Source organism: Dermochelys coriacea, chromosome 1 (assembly GCF_009764565.3).
Source record: "Dermochelys coriacea isolate rDerCor1 chromosome 1, rDerCor1.pri.v4, whole genome shotgun sequence".
Taxonomy (NCBI): Eukaryota; Metazoa; Chordata; order Testudines; family Dermochelyidae; genus Dermochelys; species Dermochelys coriacea.
This window is the reverse complement of record NC_050068.2, coordinates 185,575,155-185,603,116: the sequence shown is the minus strand read 5'-3', so window position 1 is coordinate 185,603,116 and position 27,962 is coordinate 185,575,155. Positions and strand designations below refer to the sequence as shown.

The following is a 27,962-nucleotide window of genomic DNA, read 5'->3' as shown; positions in this document are numbered from 1 at the left end:
TGAGAAATCATCATGGATGGGAGGGGATTGGGTATGTTTAGCAACTGGAATGGGATATCAGATTTGGGACTGCCTTGTACATTAATTTATTTACCATTAATTACATTATTATTGTGGTTAATCAGACATTGACAATGATGTCCAGACAAAAAAGAAAAAAATGGACCCTGACCCCAAGGAACTTAATGTTTGTTATTTCACACACAGCTAAAAAAATCAATAAATCAGGCACTTCAGGTCGGTGTTGGAATTTTGCCCGGTTCACTTTTAAAAGACGTTGTAGAAGAGCAGAATGTTGAGACATTTGAAGAAGAGGCAGGATATGTGATTCATGAAAACATGATGACCATTCCAAGGATAGGGGGCAATGTGGAAGAAGGCATGAAGATCATGGGTAAAATCTTGGCTCCAGTGGCTCCAGGTTTTCACCCTGAAGTGGGAGAAAGCAAAAAAAAGTGAGCAGTTAAGGAGGAAGCCTAGGGAGTTAGAGGGGGAGTAAGAAGAAAAACAAGAACTGATTTTACTGTGTGCAGAGTTGTGCAGGGGTTTGTAGGCTCCTCAGCCTTAACTTCATTTGGTGCAGATAGTGAGGGGGAGCCAGAGAAGGGATCTAAAGAAAGGAGTGACATGTTAAAGGAATTTAGGCAAGCTTATCCCAGCAGAGGAGATTCATACAGGGAATTCTCAAGGATGAATCAGTAAATCCAAAAGTTAAGATTCTCTTAGGAATGTTTACTTGTCTTTACTGCAGCCATGAGCTATCAGGCTCTGATCTTATCTGGTATGACAAGCTAAGCAGAAGATTGTGAAGTTCTCAGATACTGCACTGTTGGGGGGCGTATAGGTACCTATGGTAGATAGATAGATTGACCTGATCAGCACTCAGATGTGAGTTCCCTACCAAAAAAAAAAAAATCCAGTTGCTGCAGAAAATGATACTGATGTTTCATAGGTTGTGTTCTTTTCTCAGTCAATACTGAACCACTGCCAAAGAATACTAGAAGAGGGGAAATATGCTGCAAGAGATATCATCTTTCAGATGAGAAGTTAAAATTGTAAAACCCTAACCACTTGTAGTTCTTAAAATACCCAGGCTAAAATATGTTTCTCTAAGGCCTTGTTTATAGGATTTTGTCTCCCCACCAATTTAGTTGTGCTGGTGTAGGCAAAGCGATGGTGGTTTGTCCAACCCTTCTCAGAGCAGATCTGAATGACACAGTAATTAAGGCAACTGCTACTACTGCGTGCCTTATCTATACTAGTGTTCTCACCATTGAAGTGATTAAATACCTTAAGGGGAAAATATTATATACACCTTATATACTTATATTATATACCTAATAGGGTTATACGTTTATTTTTTTTCTATCCACAGGGGCAAGTAAAACTGTGCTAATACGGTTAGACCATAAACATGGTTAGTTTTGTAGCACAGGGAGCACTTTGCAAATAACTGTTAGCCAAAACTACCCTCTTTTCCCACCCATCATATGGAGCAAGGTTCAGACACAGTTACTAAATATAGTTAGGATGTAATTTATAATTATATACAGCATTGATGCAAATCATATTACAGCCACACATTGTCATAACTGTATTTGAAAACTGTTTAAAAATTATTACAAATCCTAAACAAGGGCAAGGTCTTAAAGGGAACCCCTTTTACATCTGTGTTCTGTATGACAATGCTTGTTGCCCCATGTTACAATAGAAGTAGTAGTAAGAATCCCCAGATATTGGTAAACTCACTGAGGAGGTAAAAATGAACCTGAATGAGAAATCCCTCTGTTTCTTGACTTTGTGTGAGTTTGACTGTGGTTGGATGCCACTTTGCTAGGCCAGTGTGACTGCTATAGCAGAAGGTGAAGTAGACTGATGGGGCAGAATTCCTTAGGAATGAGTTTCCCTTCAGCTGAAGCATTTGGGGGTTATTAGAGAAATGGAAGTTGACTTTTAGAAGGGTTTATCCCTTCAGAAGAAATGTTCCATTTCAAAAAGCAAAATTCTGAATAGTCCAGGAATGATAAAATCACCCTTGTTTTTTCTTGTGAACTCCTAGAAGTCATCTATGTTGTATAAATGAGATCATTTGGCCTAATTAGTTCCAAGCTTAATTAGCAGTAATTATCCCAACATGGGAGTAATACCAGAGTAGGAAGTACTGAGTCCTCGATTAGATAGATCTCTAATTGGTGGTACAATATTGTAATTAAAGCATGCTTATATGCCTCTGCCTCCGCAAATGATTTGTTTTATGTCTGATTAAACAGGGAGTCCAGCAGCCTCAAGGAGGCCAGGTCTTCAGCACTGATTGAGATAGTGCATTACCCCTTGTCCTAGGAAAGAAACAATGAATCATGTATACTATAAAACACCGTGGGCCAAATAATTCCTGGTGTAATTCTACTGAAATTAATGAAATTGTAAGAGAGAGAAATTTGTTCTGGAGTGTATAATCTAGATCTGTATAACACCCAGTTATGGAATGGAATGTGCACTCTGGCAATTATACATGCAGATAAATGCAAGTGACTTAATCTGCATTTGTGATCACTGTATTGCAGGTGTGAGTTTATTTGATTGCTGTGTGATCTTTAGATTGCACATTCCATTGAAAGTTTGCACGCTGTGGTGCCATGCATCGCAGAATGCACTCTGCCCCTCAGAACTCTGCAAACTTTGAAATTGGTGCTGCTTGATGTGTCATACAGCGCTTAAAAGGGTGCCAACAATTTTCTGCCTGGAAATGTACCTACTGTAGTTACAAGTAACACCTGAGATGACTACAACTGAAAGAAATTAACAAACAGGCAAACAAAATTGTTCTCCTTTCTTTCAGCATTGTTACTTGTGTATAGTCTGTTTCTCCGTTGCTGCAAACACACTTGTAAACATCAGAGAAGCAAAAAAAACATACATTTTAAAAAAGAAATTAAAAAAAAAATCAGAAATGGTAATTGTCTGAAATTAGTCAGCTTCAAAGCTTTCAAGTTGTCTGTATCTCTTTAAGAAACAACCTCCTAGGAACTTTGGAAATGCAATGCTTCATTTCTAATCTCTTTTATTATGCACCAAATTATGGAATGCGTGAGTGCACTTCCTGTTTTGATTCTTTGACATATCATAGAACTTGTAATCATAGACATGTAGTGGACCCTACTACTCTACACCTGCAGAAAACAACAAATAATGAAGTTGCATTTCTAAACCAGCCTTTATCCAAGGATCTCAAAATGCTTTACAGTCACTGAAAAATTAAGACTCACAATAACACCCTGGTGTATGATTCCATTTCACAGATGGGGAAATCGAGGCATGGAGTGGTTAAGTATCTTGTACAACCTTGCATAGCAAGCATCAGGCAGAGCTTGGAATATAACTGAGATCCTGTGCTTTAACCACAAGACCATCTTTTTACTCAACTGAGAGGAGGGGAAGAAGGGAGGAGGGAGTTAGCTTTAACTTGTACCTGAGGCTTGTCACCATGATTTTAAACAATTTCTAAAGAGAATTGCACATTAAAGAGTAGTTTGCATCCACGCTCCTTCTCAAGGTCGCTATTAGGATGACACTTGTAATACCAAAGGGTAAACTCAGTGAAAATAGTGTGTATATATTGGTTCCTTCATGCAGATGCTTACAGATTTTTCTACCCCTTCCATTCCCCCTTTTTTCACTCTCTTTTTAAACAAGGAAATTAAATGCATAAAAATATGTTAATGCAATGGTAAGGGTGAGAATTTAAATGCCCCAACATCAGGACATTCAAAAGTTAAGGTTCCCACAGCAATATTAACTTGGCCATGTTGCATATGTGCTGTTTTGAATGACTGTTTATGATGTCAAATGGATACTTTAATATATATGTTCAATAAGTCTAAATTAAGGTTGCCAGGGACTTTAGGGCTGAATTGTACCTGGAAGGCACAGCTCTGACAGGTTTTAGGAAGAAACAGAACTGCATTGCCCCAGCAGGATCTGTGGAATAAACTGTGCCGTAGGCAGGCACAACTAGATCTGGTTGGGAATTTGTCAGACTGATTTTCTGATAGAAAATGCAGTTCTGTAAAATGGAAATTTTCTGTGAGAAAGGTAGTGCAAGGACTGCAGTTGTGCTCAGCTCCTGTGTTGGGGCATGAAGGCAACACCTGGCACCATCCCTTATGAGGGCCAGGTAGATCTGATCCTTAACTTGTACTTTTCTTGGTTACAAGATTTTTAAATTTTTAAAACCAAATTCTAAAGTGCTTATTTGGTTTTTACTCGGTCCCCACTTCAAGAAAACTCCATTGTCACCAATGGTGGCTTTGAGTTGACTAAGTAAAAACTGAGCAAAACCTTCAGGATTTGGCCCTTAAGCCTTAATGTTATCGTACTTTTTTGTAAAAGCGGATGATCCACAATACAAGGTCAAATCCTGAGGGTCTTACTCAGCCTTTGCTCAGGCCATACTTGCATTGGGCTTTTCATTGGACGTTTCTCTGAGTAAGGATCTCAGGATCTGGCTCATTTGTCATTTCTTTTGAAAGACAATGTGGTTTCCCTCTCTCTCATAATAGGCATTGGATATCTACGCACCCTTTATACCAAAGTGCTTAAAGAATGTTGTCATTCATAATAAGTGAAGACCTATAGAATAGACTTGTTTTGTGCCATCTGCTGAAATTCATTCTTGTACATGAGAGAAACTGTGCAGGGGCGTGGAAGAGAGGAAAAGAGGAAGAGATTTTTCCATGCAGCACTGAATGGTGTTGCATACTAGATAGAGAAAAGCTGACAAATATCTGAATGTATAGAAAAGACTTGTAACCGAAAGGGAGGAGTTGTGGTTTAGGTTAAAGCCACAAAGGAAGTGAAGGAGGTTACCACTTTCCTGTCTGTGGGCAGATGGTTCTACTCTTGCTTATCTGAAGGCCTTGCTGCAGCTCAGTCTTCCTCTAGGCCAGTAGTTCCCAACCTTGTTCCGCCGCTTGTGCAGGAAAAGCTCCTGGTGGGCCGCACCGGTTTGTTTACCTGCCGTGCCTGCAGGTTCGGCTGATCATGGCTCCCAGTGGCCGCGGTTCGCTGCTCCAGGCCAATGGGAGCTGCTGGAAGCAGTGTAGGCTGAGGGACTTACTGGCCGCTGCTTCCAGCAGCTCCCATTGGCCAGAATCAGCCGAACCTGCAGACGCGGCAGGTAAACAAACCGGCGCAGCCCGCCAGGGACTTTCCCTGCACAAGCGGCGGAACAAGTTTGGGAACCACTGCTCTAGGCTCATATTCATCACTATATGGCTTCTAGAGAAACACAAGACTTATGGCTGGGTCCTGCCACGTGTTGAACATCTGCAATGTCCAGTGAAGTCAATGGGAGCTGTGAGTTCTCAGTACCTCTTGGAATGAGGTTCATGGTTTAGTTGCAGCCTCAAATATTTTAAGTTTATTTTTAAGGCCATGGTAGATAAAAAAAAAAAAGTGTGTTTTTTTTTTAAGAAATGTTTTTTTATTTCAGTCATTTTAAAAAATTTAAATTAAATACAGATTTATTTTTATAAATAAACCTATTTAAAATTAAATTTGAAAAGATGACAACTTATACTAAGGCCTACATTTACTATAATCTATTACAATAGTATAAATTAAATATTAAGCAGTATATGTTTGTTGCCTAAGTTTTTTAAAAAGTCAAACCACCGAACTGGTGGAAATCACTGGCTAAGCACCCGGAACCAGAAGTGCTAAACCAGTTTTTGACAGCAGTAGCCTCTTCTGTAGGTGCAAAGAGAATATTTTCATTTCAGTATATTCAGTTAGTAAGGTTCAATGATTAGTTAATTCAAAGTTAAGATACCAAGTGGAAGTTGAAGAAACAGGAAAGCTTGTGTTTCTCTTCCAATCTATGAATAAAAACTAGGTATGAGAGAACAAGATCTACTAGTTCTAAAATCTTGAAGGACATGGTGATCAGAAACAATCAGTTCAGTTCACTCACTGCAGATAATACTTCCTTTGTTTAATAAATCAGTTTAGTTTTAAATGTAGAATAGGTTTTGATAAGTTTTCCTCCCCTTATGTATCGAGCACATTTAAGGTAGTTATACTGTATTTAACTAATGAAAAACAATTTTAAAATGCTGTTTTGGTGCATTTTTAATTTAACTTCAATTTCCATCCAAATACAGCTTGACACAAATCACAAGTAAAAAATTAACCTAATAAATAAGAAATGCATAATTCACCATCTAACATTATAAAAATGTAAAAATTAATAATATTAATAAACGTATGTTAAGCCCTATAATTGCTTACACTATATCTATACACATTTATTTATCCTTCTGGTTAATACCAAATGTAAGATAATATTTAGTTGGAAATCAGCATATTTTAATGGTTACCAGCCAAGGAGAAGCAGCATTTCTTTAGGCAAATAACTAAACTACCAAAGCAAAACAAGATTAAAATTGATTATTTAATTCAAGGTTTCCTGCTTGCTGAGTTCAAATCACCTTGATTAAATCAGTCCTCCTGTTTAAAACACATATATTGTCAGTCAGAAACTAGTTCTTCTTGTTCCTTTCCCTGTTGTTGACTTATAGTTAGCATCTCTTTGGAAGAACATAAAGGGCCATATTTGGAAATCAGTGAGATTACCTAGAGTCAAGTTAGCACAGAATTTGTCCTGAAGTTTTGGAATTGTATGCAAGTTGTGTTAAATTTTTCATATCACTTAATTTTGACCACTCTGTCTTGCCCTTGGGTTATTCTTTCCGCCTCTCCTTTCATTGTTATTGAGTCATGTCTTTATCCTGATGCTAGATTTAGCACTAATCTATTTGTCAAGTCAGTGCTGGTTCTGCCTGGATTTTGATTTCAAATTTCACCTATCCAGTCTGTCTGCTTTCTGCAGATTCTGCATAGATTTCAGCTCCCGGTTGTTTGTGGGTGATTGACAGTTTCTGCATTTATCCCAGCTGTGTCTGGCTGACTTGTTTGTTGATTTAGGGCAGATTCTGAATGAATTTGGATTCCTGTACTCTGTGTTGCTGATGTTTCCTTTTGGTTTTCACTGTGTGTTTTGTTTTGTTTATGGATCAGAGGCCCTAGTTGCATCTGGCTGAAATGTTTGTTCTGTCATTGTAAGTTCTCATGGATTTCTATAGCTTTGCTCTCAATCACAGTGAGCTAGAGTGTTAGGATGGAGTGGCTGATTGAATCTGGTGTGCTGCAGAAGACATACCAGGAGACAGATGAAAGAATGTAGGATAGTGAACTAAAAGGGAACTAACACTGAGCAACCCCCACCCTCACTCTGAGCACTGGAATGTAAACCAGGCCCCGTAACCCAAGCTCTTAACTGGTTACAGCACAGTTAACCACTATCACTGACAGTGACTTTATTTTGTGCAACCTGTGCTTTCTGATGATACTGCATTATTGTACAAGAAAAGAGCATTTGAAAGCTATTCCCTGAAGAGCCATTATGTGTTATGTAGTCCCTAACCTTCCACTAACAGCTCACCCTAACGCCTAACTCTGACCTTGAGACGAAGCAGAGGCATTTCACTTACCAGGTGTGAAATCAGATTTTGCCATGTGGGGATTATTGCTCTATCAGGTGTGTTACATTATCTGGTGTTTTAAAAATGGCTTTGTTGGAAGTACAAGATACCATTAAAGATTTATGTGTGGTGAATGTGTCCTTTTTTTGCAGCATGTTTCCTTTAAGATACCTTCACAGTATTGATTTCAAGAAGAATGTTCCCCTCTGTTTTAAAACTTTTCCTTCGCCTATGGATTTCCAATATTATCAGCTGAACTTGTGTACAGTTCCTACCCTGGCCTATTCTGTAAAGCTAGAGTACCTCACTGGTGGTCTCTAGGGACCCACTTTTCAGGTTAAAAAGACTGTTAGCTCTTCATGTTCATTCAGTCCTGGACTTCCCCCAGTGTTACTCCCTTCTCACTCCAAAAGATGCCTTGTCATCTAACTAGGGCTGTGGGTCCGCTTGCAAAGTCTGCCAATGGATCCAAAATCTGAGCTGGGTAGACCCTGTGCCCTGCCTTCTCTTAGAGTGAGAGAAGTAATCTCAGCATGTGCATTTGTTCTTGAGCTTCCTCCTGCACCACCACTTCAGGAATCCTGACACCCTATAATGTTTCTCTGAAAGGCGAGGTTTATAGGGTTAATGCACAGTTTCATAGTAAGACCTAGCAATTTGAGTCAGTTAAGACCAGGATGGAGATGAAACTAAGAGACCTTGGTGCCAGCAGGTCATCTTTGGCCCCACAGTCACGAACAGTGGACAGTTAAGAGATACAGCGCTTTGCAGGGCTGAGAATTTGAGAGTTTCTGTTGAATCTAGGGCTGTGTCTACGCTGCCACTTTCAGCGCTAAACCTTTAGTCGTTCAGGGATGTGAAAAAACATCCCTCTTAATGACAAAAGTTTTAGTGCTGAAAAGCGCCAGTATAGACAGCGCTTTATTGCCGGGAGCTGCATTCCCGGCGATAAAGCTAGCACCGCTCGTTCGGGGTGGTTATTTTTTATTGCCGGGAGAGCTCTCCCCGGGGATAAAGTGTGACTACACTGCCCACGTCACAGTGCTGTAATGTGAGCAGTGTAGACATTCACTAGGATGCAGGAGTCCTGCCTTCATCAAGGAGAACCCTTGGGCAGCAATTCCAGGGTCCGCATTCATTCATTCATTCCTCAGCCCGAGGACGGCAGACTGGGTGTGGGGGCAGAGTTCTATCTATAGCTGGAAGAGCTGTTGGTTAGTGAACTACAGATTTGAGTTCAGTCTCTCATTGATGGATCATACGTGTAGTATATTGAAATCCCACATTCAGTTCCAGATGCCAAAGCACCTGGACTATGGTAATTAAACCTAATTTACTATAGCCTTTGGTCCCCAGAAAGTGCAACTCGTTGTGCCTGCTTATGCCAGTGGTGAAGCTGGGCCTTTGACTGTCCCTGAAATTCTTCCAAAATGCAGAAGAGACTCCCATCAAGTCATGTCGTATGATTTTTCAGTCACCTTACATGCAAAACAAGAAGTCAATGAAAGAAACAGCAATCCTCTTTGGAGAGTACTTTATAGGAGTGGTTCAAATAACAGCTTGCAAAACATAGTTTTTAATGGAGGGGAAGATATAATACCAGCTAAAAGCAGAAATTACCAGGTCCCAGAGAGTCATAATGGGTCACTGCTTTTCCTTCCCTACATGCAGAGTCCCACAGTAGGTCTCAGTCCTATCTCCAGTCCTGTTTAACATCTTTCTACAGAAAATCTTTAGGAGACATTATAAGATGCTGTGGATTGTGATGTCAGCAACGTGCATTCAGCACAGAGAGTGCAGTCTTCCAAATTGCAGGGAGGAAATCATAACTTGAATAAAGAACATAACTGAGCCCAGGAAACAGCCATCACTTTTCCCTCAGCTGAAGGCATCTGCACACTGGCAATTAAATATTGTTTGCAGGTGCTGGGTCATGCTGGCCTCCTTGCTGATGTTAGATACTCAAAGAAGAGCAATCATCAGCCCTGGCTAGCGAAATGGCTCAGTCTTTTCTGTTCAGAAGATGAGTTAGCCACAGCACTTGAAGCATTCCTCACCTCTAGGCCTGACTATTCTCATTCACTTTGCCTGTGTTTTAGATTGGAAGTATACAAAAGGTTATACAGCTGATATATAGTGCAGGAGCCTGTCTCTTAAACCAGACAAGCCAAAGAGAGCGTATCACCTCAGTGCTTCATGACTTGTGCTGGCCCCCTGTGCATTACCAGCTCCAGTCTTAAATGCTTGTTCTGGTCTATGATATCCTAGATGGGATAGGAATATACTATCTCAAGGACTGCCTTTCCTTCTGACAAGAGTAAGACTATTCCTGATCTGCTTTGGGAGGGTGTACAAGTCCTACCCTTGTCAGAAAGAGAAGCAGACCTTGAGATACTAGGTGCTTATCCTATCTAGGACCTTGTAGATAAGAACAAGCACTTTGGATTGGATCTGGTAAGCCACAGCAGAAGAAACACCGTAGCATGCTCTGAAACATAAGCCAATGAATAAAATAAAGAGCGAGGGGAAAATCTGCCTTTTCCTTATGGATGGAGCTCTTTGTTTTATATAGCCCTGATACAGTACCTAAATATCACAGTGAGTTGTGCTTTTGAAATTAATTTAATTGAATTAAATATTTTGAAAATTAAAAAAGCAGCTGTCCATTCACTCTAAGCTCCCTTGACATTGTTTAATCTACAAATACTGAAAATTCCTTAATTATAACTTTAGCAACTCCATTAGACCCCCAACCAGCAAACGTAGGCAAATTAAAGATTGAACCATCCTTCTCTCACTCCTAACCACCCACATAAGCTTCCCCCCTCTTCATAATGTGGAGAAGAAAACTGAGCTTTCCAGTGTGCCGTGACGATAATCAAAAGCAAGCTATTTTGGATTAAGCGGGGGAGCAAGTTCTGAAATCAAGGGGACTTCACCTAGAAGGACCTGCCAGCAGCGTTTTCTTATACCAAGTGGGTGCCAGTTTAAATGCTTCTGCTGATGGCAACTGCAGCAATGTGACAAGGTGAGAGGTGTAGTCTCTCCAGTAGGCAGGTCCCAGACCACTTAGGGCTTTATATGTCAAGTGAAACATGTTAAAATCTACCTGGAAGTCAACAGTCAGCCAGTGCAGATGCTGGAGCACCAGTGTAAAAATGCTCCTGGAAGGATACATGGCTTTTGAAGTGGGCTGTTGAATTCTGCATCAGCTTCAGTTTATGAATGGATTTAAAATGCAGTGCCATGTGGAAAATATTGCAGTATTCTAATCTTTAGATGACAGAGGCATAAATGACAGTTGTCAGATCTGCATTGGAGAGGGACTGTCACTACTTCTTAGCCATATGTAAATTTTTAAAACCAGCCGTCCTGATATTGCTGCTACCTGATCCTGTAGTAACATCTGGGAATCTAACCAGACCCCTAAGTCTGAGCAAAAGCCAAACACATCCCCAGTCAAAGAAGCAGATGTTATCTTCAACTAGATTATATTCGCTAAATCTTCTAGTAGTTTCCCACAATCAGCATTGCTTCAGACTTGTCTGGATTGAACTCCAGCCAACTAGCTCTCATCCATGTCACAGTCTCGACCAAGCAACTGCCAGTCGATAAATTAAAGAGAGAGAGTGAGAAGAGGGAGTATTGAATGTATTACAGAATGAAGAATGGACTGGGGTGGCTGCTTTATGGAAGAGGCTAGCATTGGGGAGTAAATTATAGGGATACGGGGAAGAATAGAGGCTGTGACATTAAAGACGAATGTTATTGAAGCACACGGAGAACAGAATTAGTGGATAGAGGGTTGAGTGCTATAGTTAGAAATAGTCATGGATATATGATGTGTAAGGAGAATGTGTACTTCAGTGGGAGATGATAGTACTTCAAGCACCTTTTAGGGAGCTGAGTGGCAAACTGCAGTCCAGTTAGTGCTCCAAGAACATCTGCGACCCTGTGAAATGTTGGAAAGTAAAAAGTTGCAGTAACAGTGAATAAAATTCAGATCTTGTCTATCTGAGCATGAGTATCTCAAGGTGAAATAACAGAAGGAGAGGAGGCGGGAATATTGATTTCTGCCTCACAAAACAGACAACAACACCTACGTTTTTATGGCAGGAATTTAACCATTCACTTTAATGGACCAGGAGGGATTGGTTTTTCTCCTTTATGTACAATGTAAAGAGGAAATCATGCTGAAGTTATTTTTATTTTATTATAGCATTGCAGCAGAGATGTTGAGCCAAATTCCACCCTTGGAGGCTTGTGCACAACTCCCATTCATTTCAGAGGGAGGTACAGTCTGTGGGCCTGATTCATCAATGCTTTTGGGCCAGGATGCAGGGTTGCACCCTAGAGTACAACTCCAGCTCAGAGGGCTTTCCCCAGAAGCCAAGGGTTCTGGGGTAGCCAGGTGCAAGTTAGGGTAGCACCAGAGGCCAAAGGACCCCTGGCAGCCCAAGAAGTGTGTTCTGTATTAATGCTGGGACAATTTCTCTTGTTTTTTTCTATTTGAGGACAGAATTGAGCCTCCTATAGTTATTACTGCTGAGTAGGATACTTATTCATCCACAAAGAGATTACCAGAGGATTGCACAGAATGGACTACCATAGTTGTAAACCTCCAGTATGGAGATGCCATGTAAGAAAAAGGACAATCCTACTGAAAACTCTTTCCTTCAGCTGTTCATAATAATCTCAGAAATATTCCTTCTGTGCTGAAATTTAATTTGCTTTGTTTCAGGCCAGGGAAATACAGGGGTGTATATCAGGGCAATTGACAGGCTTTTTGATGGGTGCAGCAAGGGTGGTTTGGTGTGGGGATTGTTGTCATGGACTAGGCATGTGGTATAGTTGGACAGAGGCAGGATTGGTTAGCTGGAAACTTGTGGGGCTGTGGGAGAATACTTTTTTTAAAAAAACAAGGGCATTAAATAATAATAATTAATAAAAGTCTAAGATTATAGTTTAACTTAAATGTAGAGTCCTGCACGGACACACAATTTATATCCGCGGATATCCATGGAGCCGCAGGGCTCTAGCGACAACGAGCGAGACCAGCAGGGCTACGGCCAGCAACTGGGCCAGGAACTGCAGTGGTGAAAGCAGCAGAATGTTGGGCCGCCACTCGCAGGAGCCAGTGCCCCACCTGGGCAGCTCCTCCAACTTGGCTGTGCTGCCCCCAGCCCTGCCCACTAGGGTGGGCAACAGGCTCACTGGCAGCTGTCCATGGTCACTCTGGTGTGTGCAGCAGCTTGCAAGCTCCTGGACAGGAGTCCTGTCCAAACAGTGGTGTGCGACATGCTGCTGCTCTTGCCGCAGCAGTTCCTGGTCCGGTCGAGGGCCACGGCCCTGCTGGTCTCGCTCGTTGTCGCAAGATCTCTGCAGCTCTGTGGATATCTGCATCTGCGAATAGAAAGTTTGTATCCACGCAGGACTCTACTTAGATGCACAAAAGTCGGGAATTTCTGAAGCCAAGCTCCCATGGCTTGTTCACATCTAACTGCATGTGTAAACAAATACCTTACATAGAGTATGTCCAGTGTAGCTGAGTTAACATTCCTGTGCAAACTTCAACTTTTGTACATTCAAATTCTCAACCCTAATTTTGCATGAATGTATGATATTCCACATGTTTCATAAGCATATATTTTTCCATATTATGTTTATCTGATTTTCCTTCTGGTTTAATATATCTTCTTCTTTTTAACATGGGAGATAATGTTGAATTTTTATCTACATTGCTAGCTAAAGTTTGCAGTGTACCTGCTTAGTAACTGCCAGGGATGCTTTCTTTATAAGATGAGGTTTTCTACAGCTGCATTTTTATAATGGATCAGGGTGGTTTTGTCTGTTTGATGTCTGGATCTGGACTAATATCTTGAAAGGGGCAGATCAGGCCTCTGTGATGCTGGAGGTCAGACTAGATTATCACAATGATCCTTCTGGATTTGGAATCTATGAATCAGAAATGTAGGCACTAATCCTGCTAAATGCTCAATGAAGTCAGACCACTGCTTCTGCACAGAACAGCATTTATTTCAGGGGGGCTCCCTGGAGGCATAGGGAGTCCCAGAATTGTAGAGAAGTTTGCAGGATTGGAGGCCTAACAACTTTAAAATAAAAGAAAAGGAGTACTTGTGGCACCTTAGAGACTAACAAATTTATTTGAGCATAAACTTTCGTGAGCTACAGCTCACTTCATCAGATGCATTCATCCGATGAAGTGAGCTGTAGCTCACGAAAGCTTATGCTCAAATAAATTTGTTAGTCTCTAAGGTGCCACGAGTACTCCTTTTCTTTTTGCGAATACAGACTAATATGGCTGCTACTCTGAAACTTTAAAATAGTTTCAGGTACTAAAACTACCTGAGTTCCTCTGCCAATTTTTACAATCACGTTCTAATATTAACAATGTATTAACAATATTAACAATGTATTTCGCTCTCCTGTGGCCACATGAAGTTCCACACGAACAAGGGAAACTCAGTGGCCCTACTCACCTAAGTAAAGTTAAGCATGTGCTTAAATGTTTGCAGTAAGAGGGCATACCTGATTTTGCTAGAGGCACAATGAGGCTGACTGGACACACAATGCTGTCAAGTGCAGAAAGTAACCAAACTGGAAAAAATAGCAAAAAATATAACCTGTTATAGTAATCTTAGGAATTATTAGTAGCAGTAATCGCTAAAACATTTTTTTCAGATAGAAGAGTAGTCTTTAAATTAACAGTGGTCCTTTAACTGCCTCTTTCACACTTTCCTGTTTTAGACACTCAGCCTGCAGTGAGCTTCATGCAGGCAGGCCCCCTGTGCCCGTGCAGGGCTCATTGCAGTATTATGGCTTTAATCACCTTGGTTTCTTATAGAATTTATTCTTGCCTCTCTGGAAGGCTCATTGTAACACACAGCCACGTAAAACGTCAACGTTGGAGGAGAAAAAGTCATAGTGTCTGATACTGTTGCATGCACCTTGTTCAATAACTTACACTTGAGCAAAGTGAGGTGGGGGAGGGAATACCCAAAAAAGCCTCCTGGCAATTGGAATCTCCATTCACAACAGTGGAAGCATTTTACACCCACTTTGCACAAGTGTACTCAGGACTGCATAAGGTGCAAGGAAGTGGAGATTAGATTCTTAAGTAGTGTGTAGTGCTTCAGTGCTCTAAGGGTACGTCTACACAGCACTTACACACCTGCAGCTGGCCTGTACCTGCTGACTTGGGCTTGCAGGCCTCGGGCTATGGGGTTGTTTAATTGCAGGGTAGACATTTAGGCGCAGTCTCTAGGACTCTCCCCCCCTTGCAGGGTTCTAGAGCATGGGCTCCAGCCTGAGCCCGAATGTCTACACCACAATTTTACAGTCCCATAGCCCAAGCCCTGTCAGACCGAGTCAGCTGGCACAGGCCAGCTGTGGGTGTGTAATTGCTATGTAGATGTACCCTAAGGTATAACCATTTTCAAAGAGGGAAATTGTAGTTCAACAGATAGAACATATGTGGCATAATTTTAACAGAAAGTTGTTAGAGGAAAAATGGTCTAGAACCTGAAAAGGGTAGGAAGTGTTTTATCTGCCCCCATTCTGCTCCTGTTGAAGTCAATGGTAGTGTCCTTTGACTTGAGTGGGATTGGGGCCCAAAGGGCTACTAATGCAATAATTATATCATCTAAGTGTAAGGAAGACCTGTGATGATCTGTATGGTAACTGTTTGTAAATAATGAGTTCTTAATGGTGACTGCCTATCTCTACTCTAGAAATAATGGTCAGTCCACTGTAAAGAAGAAAAGGAAACAGAATAATTTTAGGACTGACACAGTAGGGATTTGACTCGCCCGAAGGGCCTGATCCACTCGTTTTCAAGCAAAACTCTTTGTTTTATTTGGAACAGCAATGTGTGTCTACAGTGGTGGAGGATGTTTGACTGGAGTTAATGACAGATGGACAGGGGCTACTATATAATTTTAAAAGAGATTAAAAGCCCATGTGCTGACACTTACTTATGCTGTTAATTGTATTTGCCTGAGTAGCCCCTTGAATTCAATGGGTCTATACTTATGTGTGTAAATTAAGTACCTGTGTAAGTTTTTGCAGGATTGGGGCTAAAAGCATGAAAGCAGCAATCATAGTATGCAAAGCTCGGAACCATCTATAGAAAGCAGAACATAAATGTATTGAGCTGGTAGGCATGTGAACTACTGCTGTTATGTGGATAGAATTGGGGCTCCTTAGCTGTGTATCATAGCCCAAATTGTAGAGGACTGTGCTTTTGAGCAGAAAGATTGAGTTGTATGCCCGTTGCTGCCATGAAGTTCTAAGACCATGGTATGCAGTGTGGTGACAGCTGTGATGTTCTGGGTGTTCTTGGATTTGTTTTAATACTTTAAAGAACCAGGAGAGTTGGATTATTTGCAACAGCTTCGAAGAACATAAGTGGGGAGGGGAAGGCCTCCTTGAGTGTAGTGTAGTTGCTGACAATCTCTAAAGCCTTCAATGGTCTGGGATTTGGCCACCTGAGAGACTGCCTTTCCACCTTACAACCTGTCAGAGCTATTATAATCAGCAGGGAGGCTTTTGTTGTCAGTTCCCAAGGTTTCAGAGTAGCAGCCGTGTTAGTCTGTATTCGCAAAAAGAAAAGGAGTACTTGTGGCACCTTAGAGACTAACAAATTTATTTGAGCATAAACTTTCGTGAGCTACAGCTCACTTCATCGGAATGCATCCGATGAAGTGAGCTGTAGCTCACGAAAGCTTATGCTCAAATAAATTTGTTAGTCTCTAAGGTGCCACAAGTTCCCATGGTGAAACTCTTCAAGGCCAACAGTAGGGATTTCTTAGTTGAGAATTCCTGCCTTGGGAATTCACTCTGGTTGGCATTTTACTGTAGACAATTCCCAGAGGGGATAGGGCAAAGTACCAACTTAACTCTAAGGGCTTGGCTACACTTACATTTTTATAGCACTCTAACTTGCTGGCTCAGGGGTGTGAAAAATCATCTCCCTGAGCGCAGCAAGTCAGAGCGCTTTAAAACACTAGTGTAAACAGGCTCCGAGTGCTGGGAACCGTGCTCCCAGCACTCAGAGCTAATCCCCTCGTGGAGGTGGATTACTAGGAGAGCTGGGAGAGCTCTCTCCCAGTGCTCGTGAGTGACCACACTCGCACTTCAAAGTGCTGCCATGGGAGCGTTCCCGCGAGAGTGCTTTGAAGTTTCCAGTGTAGCCATGCCCTAAGAGTAAAGTAAAATGTTCTGATAACTGATTTCAAGAGCCCTCCAAAGAGAGGAAGGAATAGACAGAAGGTGAGATGGGAGGAGAAAAAAAGAAAAGATGGTGGCTTGATGGGATTATTTGAGATTGAAGGAATGATTCGCCATTGCCTTGCAGGTTGGCCAGTAATTTTTGCCTGTATGACATGGTACCTTTCTGATCTAGTAGTGGGTTTTACACCCATTTCATACACAAGGGGCAAGCCAGTGGAGAACCATGCATAGAAAGGGAAAGTGCAGCTGTTAACCTGTTGCTAATATTTTATTTGTCACGATTAAACTGTAAGGCTGGGATTTTCAAAGGCACCTAAATGGAATGGCAACTGGATGCCTGACTCCCTCCAGCACTTTTTAAAATCCCAGCCTAAACTGCTTGGTCTCTTAAGGAGACCACGATTGAGTCCATTATGTCAGTAGGAACTGGGATTGGGCCCTATATGTGAATCATCAGTGATGCACATCTACTCATTATTTATTACAGGTTTCAGAGTAGCAGCCGTGTTAGTCTGTATTCGCAAAAAGAAAAGGAGTACTTGTGGCACCTTAGAGACTAACAAATTTATTAGAGCATAAGCTTTCGTGAGCTACAGCTCACTTCATCGGATGCATCGATGAAGTGAGCTGTAGCTCACGAAAGCTTATGCTCTAATAAATTTGTTAGTCTCTAAGGTGCCACAAGTACTCCTTTTCTTTTATTTATTACAGCAGCACTTGGAAGCCCCAACCACAGTGGGGCTCCATATTATTGAGTACACACATGTAGTGAGAGAGGCCCTGTCTCCAAAAAGTAGGGCTGTCAATCACGCTGTTAAATAATAATAAATACCATTTATTTAAATATTTTGGATGTTTTCTACATTTTCAGATATATTGATTTCAATTACAACACAGAATACAAAGTGTACAGTGCTCACTTTATATTTATTTTTATTATAAATATTTACACTGTAAAAACAAAAAATAATAATTTTCAATTCACCTAATACAAGTACTGTAGTGCAATCTCTTTTTCATTAAAGTTAAAAATGTAGAATTATGTTAAAAAAAAAAAACTGCATTCAAAAACAAAACAATGTAAAGCTTTAGAGCCTACAAGTCCACTCAGTCCTACTTCTTGTTCAGCCAATCGCTCAGAAAAACAAGTTTGTTTACATTTGCAGATCATGCTGCTCCCTTCTTCTTTATAATGTTACCTGAAAGTGAGAACAGGTGCTCGCATAACACTGTTGTAGCCGGTGTCGCAAGATATTTATGAGCCAGATGCGCTAAAGATTCATATGTCCCTTCATGCTTCAACCACCATTCCAGAGGACATGTGTCCATGCTGATGACGAGTTCTGCTCAATAACGATCCAAAGCAGTGTGGCCTGATGCATTTTCATTTTCATCATCTGAGTCAGATGCTACCAGCAGAAGGTTGATTTTTTTTTTGGGGTGTTTTGGATTCTATAGTTTCTGCATCGGAGTATTGCTATTTTAAGACTTCTGAAAGCATGTTCCACATCTTGTACCTGTCAGATTTTGGAAAGCACTTCAGATTCTTAAAGCTTGGGTCAAGTACAGTAGCTATCTTTAGAAATCTCACATTGGTACCTTCTCTGCGTTTTGTCAAATCTTCAGTGAAAGTGTTCTTAAAATGAACAACATGTGCTGGGTCATCATCCGAGATTGATTTAACATGAAATATATGGCAGAATGTGGATAAAACAGAGAAGGAGACATACAATTCTCCCCCAAGGAGTTCGGTCACAAATTATTTAATGCGTTTTTTTTTTTTAGAGAGTCATCAGCATGGAAACACATCCTCTGGAATGGTGGCCAAAGCATGAAGGGACATACAAATGTTTAGCATATCTGGCATGTAAATACCTTGCAGTGCCGTCTACAAAAGTGCCATGCGAATGCTTGTTCTCACTTTCAGGTGACATTGTATATAAGAAGCGGTCAGCATTATGTCCTGTAAATGCAAACAAACTTATTTTTCTTAGCGATTGGCTGAACAAGAAGTAGGACTAAGTAGACTTGTCGGCTCTGAAGTTTTACATTGTTTTGTTTTTGAGTGCAGTTCTATAACAAAAAAGATCTACATTTGTAAATTGCACTTTCACGACAAAGATTGCACTACTGTACTTGTATGAGGTGAATTGAAAAATACTATTTATTTTTACGGTGCAAATATTTGTAATAATAATATAAAGTGAGCACTGTACACTTTATATTCTGTGTTGTAACTGAAATCAATATATTTGAAAATGTAGAAAACATCCAAAATATTTAATAAATCTGAATTGGTATTCTCTTGTTTAACAGTGCAATTAAAACTGCGATTAATCACAATTAATTTTTTTAAATCGCGATTGATTTTTTGAGTTAATTGCATTATTTAACTGCAATTAATCAACAGCCCTAACAAAAAGATTTCAATTTATGCTGTGGCTCTAAGGGGAAGAAAATAGTCACATGTCTGGAGGAGGAGGGATTGTGGACATTAATTTAAAAAAACAACTATGATAAATGCTGAAATAGGCAAGGTTTAAAATTTGGTACCGATTAGGGTGGGGATGGGTGGGTAAAGAAGCAGAGATTAGTTCAGGAGGAGAAAGTCTTTGACTACACTAGACTGATCTTTAAAAAGTGTCCAACTGCTGCTACCATCAATGGAGCTGCTTTGGTAGTAGCCACAGTGGGACACTGTAGGTAAAAAAGACTCATATAGGCTATCCCTCTGAGTTCAGCCTTGTGGGCTGGAAATGGAAAACTACAACTGCAAAGAGTTAATGTAGGGCCTGCTTTCAGCCTTCGCAAGAGGTGGGGGAGGGGTAAGTGAAGGGGAAGAAATTCCCAATAGATAACTGTGTGGGAGGGAACAAGGAGGGAACAACATCTTAAGAATAAGGGATGGAGAGGGAAAATGATAGAACTACCACTTGTCTACATGGGGAAATTGACTGGTATGGCTATAGTGGAATTATACTACTGAAGCTATATTGGTATAATTCTCCATGTGGACACTGTTCCAGAATAAGTGCCTTTATTCCAGTATAATTATGCTGCTTCCACAGAGCAGGGATTTATTTTAAGGGTGGAGAGTGGATAGGAAAAGGGATGGTGTCATTTGAAGACTGAGGAAGGGAGAGAAAATGCTACATTTCAATACACTAACTTTATTGGCATGACAATCTATCTAAATGTTGCAAAAGTGTGACAATGCCAAAATTTGGATTTCTGTCAGTGATAGATGCGATATATCCACTGTGGTCAGTGCTCTTCTCATGATGTACAGGATTAAATATTTTGAGAACTTTTTTGTGGGAGTGGTGGAGGGAAGGTAGTGTATTGGGAGGAGAGGTGAGTCTTTATGAGAATCTGTATCTTTCTCAAAATGATCCACAGAGTGGAAGGAGGGGGAACCACTGTAAACCCTAAAACACTGGCCACAAGGGGGTTTCAAGTTGCATTAGCATTTAATCCCCAAAACATCAAACATTTGCTCAGGATGGGGCTTTCCAGCACTTTTGGGGTTGATAGGTTGTGCTTATTTGTCATTCTTGTCCATTCCTTCTTATCTAGTTGTGGACTGTTGCACAACCTAGTGCATTCTTCCTCGTGCTAGGGTCTAGGGATCCATTGGAATGGGTGCAAAGCCTGCTGGGGACAGACCCAGACCTGCCAGTTACGGGCTGTGTGGGAATACCCCCCTCCTGAAATTTTCTCTCCCTTCTTGCTGCAGAGCTTGTCTGAGGGAGACTCCAAATGTGGTATCATAATACTGACTAACTCTTTGGTTCAATAACGTGTCAATTCCCAGCAATGTCCCAGGGCTTCATTTGCCTTTTTGGGTGAATATCCCCTTAGCTCCGCTTCCCTGGTGAGGTGTTTGCAGCGGCTGATGCCACTGCAGGCTTCAAGGAACCAGCTAGGCTGAGAAAGCCAGAGAGTAAAGGGAGGGCCCAGTCTCTTGCTCTCCTCTCCCCTCCTCCTCCACTTTATCTAGCATCTCACTGGGGAGCTTGCCCAGCTCTGTGGGCAGATAACAATTTCCCTTTCACAAACTAGCTAGGGTGGGATTACCTCAGCCTCCCTTCCTTGGGCAGGAAAGGACAGACAGAGCCAGGTAGAATTGGAGGTGAGGGGGGAAGACACTCTGCTGGGCAAGATGCAACCCAGGACAGGTTGACTCGCCTTTATCCCTTCTCCTGCCAGGAAGGAGGCAGGCAGTATTGGGAATAAAATGGCTGGAGGGGAGGCAGTGCCCCTGTCTCTGTGATGGGAGTGAAGCCAGACAGGCAGCGTGCCAAGTGGAAGATCATTCCTGAGTCCCAGTAGCTAATACCTGCAGCCATGCCTCTGATTGCAGAACTCAGTTATCTCTTCCTCTGAAACCTGTCATCTTCCTTCTCTGCTTCCCTCTGAGTCATGAATGGAGGGTATTGGACAAAGCATGGACACTGGCAGCACCAGAGTGCGTGATAGGAAGCTGAGCCCAAAGGTCATCTCCCTCCCCCGGGAATTCTCTGCTCAAATCCTCTGCTGAGGCCTCCAGGAGAAATCAGACACATGTGGACCCTATCCAGTAAAAAGTAGACCCTCTGTGAAGTCCATTCTTGAACCCTAGAAGAAGCTCATGTTGGTCTTACAAGACAATAAATCTGGCCTCTTTGAGGGCAGGGTGATTGCTATCGAATTGAAATATTTTGGGGGTAAAGACTGAGCCCACTTTCACCTCCTCTACTGAAGCATGATCATAGGGACAAACATCCAAAGGGAAAATATAAATAAGTATTTGTTTGTATTCTCACCTTTATGGATGCAGCATGGTGCATAATCCTCAGTGCTTGGCTCCCCTGCTCACTTTGTCACAGAAACAAAAATCCAATTCTTAGGGCAACCTACTGAGAATGCTGATCTCATGTACAGATGTGTCAGTGATCCAGAGTTCATGTGAGTCCTACCCCCTAATTCCTGTTATCCCCTCTGGATCTCATCCTATCACATCTGTTGCAGAGGTCCAGTGCCAATTATCTATTGTCCGTTCCCTCAACTGGTAAATGCAGAGAATCAGATTTTTTTGAAGGGGTCCATCCATTAATTAACCAGGCAGCGTGATTCATATGGCAGAAGCTAGCAGGGGATCATGGAGAGGGCTCGTTGAGGACGTGATTCAATCCGGGGAATAGGTACCAAAAAGAGATCCATCCACTGGCTGGAACACAGTGATTTATTGAGCTCTTGAAGCACTCTTCCTTCCATGTATAACAGATCTGTTCTGGTCTTGACACTCAGCATGTCTAACGGGGCTTTAATAAATAAACTAGAAAGAACACATCAGCCTAACCCAAGAATGAAAATCAACTTCTGTCCTGGGCAGAGCAGAGTTTCCTGTCTCTGCGTGCACAGCCCGTGGAGGGGAAGATGAAACTGTACTTTCCCCCCTTCAAATACTAGTTCTCACCATCTGTGATTTCGGAAAATAGATGAGAATCATCCGGGCTGTGGACGTTATTGCCAGTGGAGGAAACTTCAGGAGGCAGGGCATGCTCCCGCTGCCCGTGACTGACAGGTCTGGCTCTGCCCCCAGGTTCAGGCAGGCTGGAGTATCCATTGTAATAGATTCTGTGCGGACCTTAGTATTTCTAAGGAAGGCCCGTTTCAGGTGAGCGCAGCTACAGTCTCCTGAATCTCGGCCCCCGTCTCCCTTGTGACCCCGGCGCAGGGGCAGCGCTGGGTGTGGGAGGCTGAGGACTGTTGACAATTTGCTGCCCGAGACAATTGATCGCACCCCAGGGTGGTGGGCGCCGCCTCCCTGCCACAGCGGCGGGCGGGCGCGGGGGGTGTATGTGGGGGGCCGGCGCAGGCTGGTTCCTCGCTGGGGAGCGGGGGGTTGCGCCGTGCTGCGTTGTGCCCCCCCCACCCGGGGTCAGTGGGGTTGGGCTGGGGGCGCCCCGCTTCCCGGGGGCCGGGCGCCCGCTCGCCTCGGCGCTGCCCAGCGGCTCCCGGGGCGGCCGCGGTCTGGGCAGGGCTGGGGCAGCTCCGGGCGCAGCGTGGCCGGGGCCTGCTGGGGCTTTGCAGGGGGCGGCGCGGGGAGCCCCGCGGGGCGGCCGGGCCGGGCTTTCACCTGGCTCGGGGGGCGGGGGGAGTGAGTGGGAGGGCGAGGAAAGGAGGCGGCCCCGTCGCCGCTGGGCGCTGGGAAGGGGCAGCGAGAGAGGGAGGCAATGGGGGAGTGTCCCTTTAAGAAGCAGAATTGGGCGGCTGTCTCTTTAAAGGGGAAAGGTGGGGTGGTGCCACAGTGAGGTGGGGGATGAGCTATGTTAATTGAGGGGGCGGTACCAAGATGAATGGGGGAATGTAAGGGCGGTGCTTCGTGCAGGCGCGGAAGGGACTTACGGATTCAGGTCTGCCTCTTTAAGAAGCCGCTTGATGCCATTGTGTGGGGGAAGGGTATTTACAGTCTCCTCCTTTAGGACAGTACCATTCCTAGGGCGGGGTTGAGAGGCTGCACCATCCCCTCGGTAAGTAGGGGACAGTACCATTGCCGGGGCGGGGCAGAGGGGGCGACGGGTGGCACCATTCGTCTAGCTGGAATGGGGGGGAGTGACGGGCGGTACCATGTGTGCGGAGGGGGAGCGCTGGCGGACAATGGATCCTGTGTGTGTTTGCGGGAGGGGAATGGATCCGCCGCCACCGGGGGGAGACGCTGCGCCGCCCCCTCCCGCCCGGAGCTGAGAACCGCCCCCTCCCCTCCCGCCCGGCGCCGCTCGGTAAGTGGCGCTGTGTGGCTGCGGGAGCGGGGTCCGCGTGCTGCCGGCCGCCGGGGGGGTCCCGGCAGGGCTGAGCCGCCCGCCCGCCCCGGGGAAAGTTTCAGAGTTTGGGGCTGGGCAGAGAGTGGCGGCGGTGGGCTCAGGCAGTGTGTGTGGGGCAGGGGTGGGGAGTTGGGGAGGGCTTGTGGGGCAGGCGTGTGGGATGGGGGGGAGGGCGTGTGGGGTGGGGGGGGAGTGCCCAGTCTGGGGGTCCATGCAGAGAGGTGGGTGGGTGCACTCTCCTAGCACTGTGCAGGGGGGAAGCAGGTGCTGAATCCCAGGGGAGGCATACGGGGTGGGAGTTGCCCGGCGCTGGAGCAAGGGAGTCTGGAAATCTAGGGGAGACCCCCGCATATGGAGTTGGGAGGTTAAAAGGAAGGATTTCTTGTTGGGAGAAAAGTGGAGGGAATGCCATATCTGGGTTGCTGGTGGAGCTTAGAGATAACATCCTCTATCCTGATTCTCCACCCATAGGTGACTTGGAGGTGAGGGGACCTCATAATGTTATGGGTAAAAACGTGCCCATTGATCAGGGAAAAAAGAAAAGGAGTACTTGTGGCACCTTAGAGACTAACAAATTTATTAGAGTATAAGCTTTCGTGAGCTACAGCTCACTTCATCGGATGCATAAGTGAGCTGTAGCTCACGAAAGCTTATGCTCTAATAAATTTGTTAGTCTCTAAGGTGCCACAAGTACTCCTTTTCTTTTTGCGAATACAGACTAACACGGCTGCTACTCTGAAAATTGATCAGGGAGGAAGAGACTGCTTGAGGCGTCAGCGTACTGTGATAGGGTAAATTACATGAGGACTCGGGTGGGAAGGGTCAAGTTGTAGGGGATGTAGGTATAAATAGAATTCATCCCCTATCCTTTCCTGGGGGATAATTGGGACTTGAAAGAGATGGTGGGTGATTAAGTGGTTGTTAGAGAGGATCAGACAGCCTGTTCTTATTTTCAGGTTAGGAAGCATGGGATAGGGAAAGGGTTATGGTTGGGAAATGATGGTTGCAGCTGGTGGTGATAGAGATGTGGACTAAGGAGTTGATCATGAAATAATTCAAACTCCACCAGCTGAGGAAGATTGTATTGCAGAGAATAGTGTTTTCAGAGTAAATGTGCATAATGCAGTGTCCCCAACTTAATCCATTGTCCTGGAACCTAACCTACTGTTCAAGGACCTTTCTTGTGAAAGAGGAGAGAAGGACTGACTCTCTCCTTTGGCTCTGTCTTGGGAAGAAACTGCCACTCCTTGGTAATGTTAATAAGTGTCCAAACTGGTTGGGGGGGGGGGGGCAGAGGGAGGAAGAATGGTCATGCCTGAATGGGGCTTTTCCCCTTAAATTCTCTAATTATTAATTCTTCAGATATTAGTTTTAGGGAGGGGAGGCAGGTACTACACCTCCCCAAGGTCCATGCTAACAATTTTTTGGGGGGTGGGATTTACAATCACACTTTCCTATCCTGAAAAAAGTGGTTCTTTCCCAGGTTGCTGTGTGAAAGACATGAAAGACCCACACAAACATCCCAGAAAACTGACTATATGCGTAGTACTCTTAAATGGACTAAATTTAAGAAAAAGAAATGAATAACTATCTTATTTTTGTAAATAGTGACCTGGGGTGCATGTCGTCTTAAAATAGCGTGAAAACAAACACTGAAAGCCAGAAACGCCTAAATTAATCAAAAACCACATAGGAAAATATGGAAATGTTGTGTTAACATCCCCTAGATAGCCTTAATTCTGACTCCATTCACCTCCATCCTGCTTCTACTTAATGTTGTTCATTCAGTTAGGCCTTGTCTACCCTAGGAAAAAACTACCCATAGCTGACAACAAGCGTTGGTAATTTGGGCATGGGAACTTGTATAAACATAGTTGTTTTTTTGGGGGGTTTTTTTGGGTCTATATTTGTAATTAAACTGTGTTCAATGCCTGTTCCTTGCACCCATTGCCTGCAATAGGTAGATCTGCTTTTTCCTGGAAACCGTGGTACAGTAGTTGGTTTGGTGATACATAACTATGTTGTCCAATGTATACTTGGCCAACTAGGTCTGATGGCTATGGTTATTTTAAAGGTGGCCTACGGAGATTTTAAACTGAGCTTGAGTGCTCTTTTGCTGTTTTATGTGTGTAAAGGGTCATACTCACTCCCTTTCTCCTGTGTATGCCCCCACCTCCCCATCAAAACAAACAAACAAACAAAAAATCTGCTTGTTTTTTAACTTGGAACTATTAGAAATGTCAGGCTTGGGTTTTCCAGATTTTGCGGGAGGACTTGTGTTATGGGGTGGGGTTGGGTCTCGGCATTATTGTTAACTCTTAACACCTTAAATGAAGGGGTGGAGAAATTGAATCGTTAACATTTTGTATAAAGGAGGTCTTTGTTAATCATTAAACAAGTGTAAACAAAACCAAACAAAACTAGAGGTTTTTTTTTTTTTTTAAACAATTGACGATAACCCCTCCCTCTCAATTGCTCATCTTTGGCCAGGGCAGGTCTACATATTTGCTCAGATAGCAATGTCAGTTAGACGTGGGGCTTTTTGTGGCACCTCTATATTTTCAAAAGCTCCTAGTATAGACACAGTTAACCAGTATAGTTAGTGCTAGTGTAGTTAGTTTATACCATTTCCAAGTTAAATTGCCCTTTCAAAATCACTCTTTTGCTGAAGTAAGCTGCTTCTCCACTGGGCGTTTGCCAATATAGCTATGGTGGCAAATCTTTTCTAGTGTAAATCTAGCATTTCACACTCAGCTCTTGTGAGCTCGTAATTTAATTGTTCACCAGTCAACATAACCTTCTAGGTTAGGTAGGACTTGAATTCCTAATGTAAAAAGTAAGCAAAAAAGGCTTTATATTAATTTAAAAAAAAAGCCTCTTCCAGATCACCTTTATACATAATAAAGAAACAAAGTGTACAAACTCCATTTTTCCCCCCTTTGTAAATCACCTTTAAACCCTGTATGTTCTGGTCAATTCAGATTAGGATTAGTCCATATACAGAATTTAAAGTAACAACTGTTATGGGATTCATATTCATAGAAACATAAGTCCTATATTGGATTAAATTGGCATTTTCAAGCTGCCTGTCTAAAGTCTTACTCTCTAACTTCTGGGATTTCTCATACTTGCCTTTATAAATCTTTCTCTAAAGGTTTTCCTCTTAATTTATTGATACATGTTTTCAATCCTAAAAGTCTTTCAGTCTCTCTTTTGGTGGGGGGATAGGGTGGGAAGAGTGTAGGAATTTCTTCAGGGTTTTAGTGTGTGTGTGGGTTTTTTTCTTTTAAACAAAATCAAGGGTAAAAATTTGGTATCCTCTTCATATGGAACTACTTAGGATTCTAACTGAAAGTGTGCCACTGTAGTCTTTCAAGTATAGACACTCACTGCAGCGATGGGAGGGGTTCTCTCATTGGTATAGTTAATCCACCTCCTCAAGAAGTTGTAGCTGGGTCAGTAGAAGAATTCTAGTGCTGTTGACATACCCTGGAGGTTAGGTTGTCTGAACTATGTTGCTCAAGGGTGTGGGTTTTTCACACCCCTGAGCGACATAGCTGGGTTGACTTAAGTCTTGAATGTAGACCTGACCGTAGTCTTGACCAAATATGCAAATTTATGTCCTGCTATGTTAACCAACATCCTTGAGCCATGTCTACACTAGGAGCGGTTTACTATTATAGGAATACCAATATGATTTACTGGCAAAGCATTCCTAATGTGGATGCAGCTAATACTGTCAAAGCTATGCTTATTCCACCCCCAAACAAAACAAGCTATACTGGCAAAAGCACAGTTTTGCATTTACACCAGAGGCTTGTGCTGGCACAGCTGTGTCAGTCAAGGATCACACCTCTTCACATCCCTGATCAGTATAGCTCTGCCAGTAGAAGTCTGTAGTGTAGACATGGCCTTGGTGTTTCGCTTGCTCAAACTGCATCAGTATTTCTTCAGAGGAATGCAAGCAGCCTTAAAATCCTTCAGCCTAGTTGGCTTGGCCTTGGCCTTTTTTGGAAGTCTGTGCTTCAGTAAGATCTGTGGTGTATTTCCATAGATATGAAATCCTTTAACCCAAGCAGACTTACTAAGGACTTCAAGTCCTTACTTATGAGCTCTGTATGAGTCCCTGTGGAGTTTGAGTTAAGTGCATTAAACCCAGGTTCTGGGGCCAAGTTGTGTGTGATAGAGGAATTGTGTGTACGGAATCTTTCCCCAATATCATTGTTTTGTGCAATGTAAACAAAACAAAAAAACCTGTTACACCTTTTGAGACTTTCTGAAGTCCCACATTTTTGTAGACCAGGCAAAGTTCTTAAAAGCACTGGCAGACTTCATACAACTCAGCAAAAATGAGGATGGTCTT

General features: G+C 42.9%; 1 protein-coding gene and 1 long non-coding RNA gene across 8 annotated transcripts in view; one reads left to right on the top strand and one right to left on the bottom strand.

Annotated features, from left to right (window-relative positions):
• Positions 1 to 27,962, top strand: part of BCL9 (BCL9 transcription coactivator) — a 75,673-nt gene that overhangs the window by 14,116 nt on the left and 33,595 nt on the right. Inside the window, exon 1 of one of the 7 annotated variants that reach the window (XM_043509855.1) lies at positions 22,282 to 22,452. The exons of 3 other annotated variants lie outside the window; for them this stretch is intronic. The gene's annotated coding sequence lies outside the window, so the exon portion shown is untranslated. 3 more of the 7 variants (XM_038378217.2, XM_038378259.2, XM_038378236.2) reach the window with 3 other exon arrangements.
• On the bottom strand, positions 174 to 592 carry LOC119845685. The gene is made up of 2 exons (XR_006279552.1): positions 525 to 592; positions 174 to 430 (listed from the first exon to the last, which is right to left on the bottom strand). It is a non-coding gene; the product is annotated as an uncharacterized LOC119845685 (long non-coding RNA).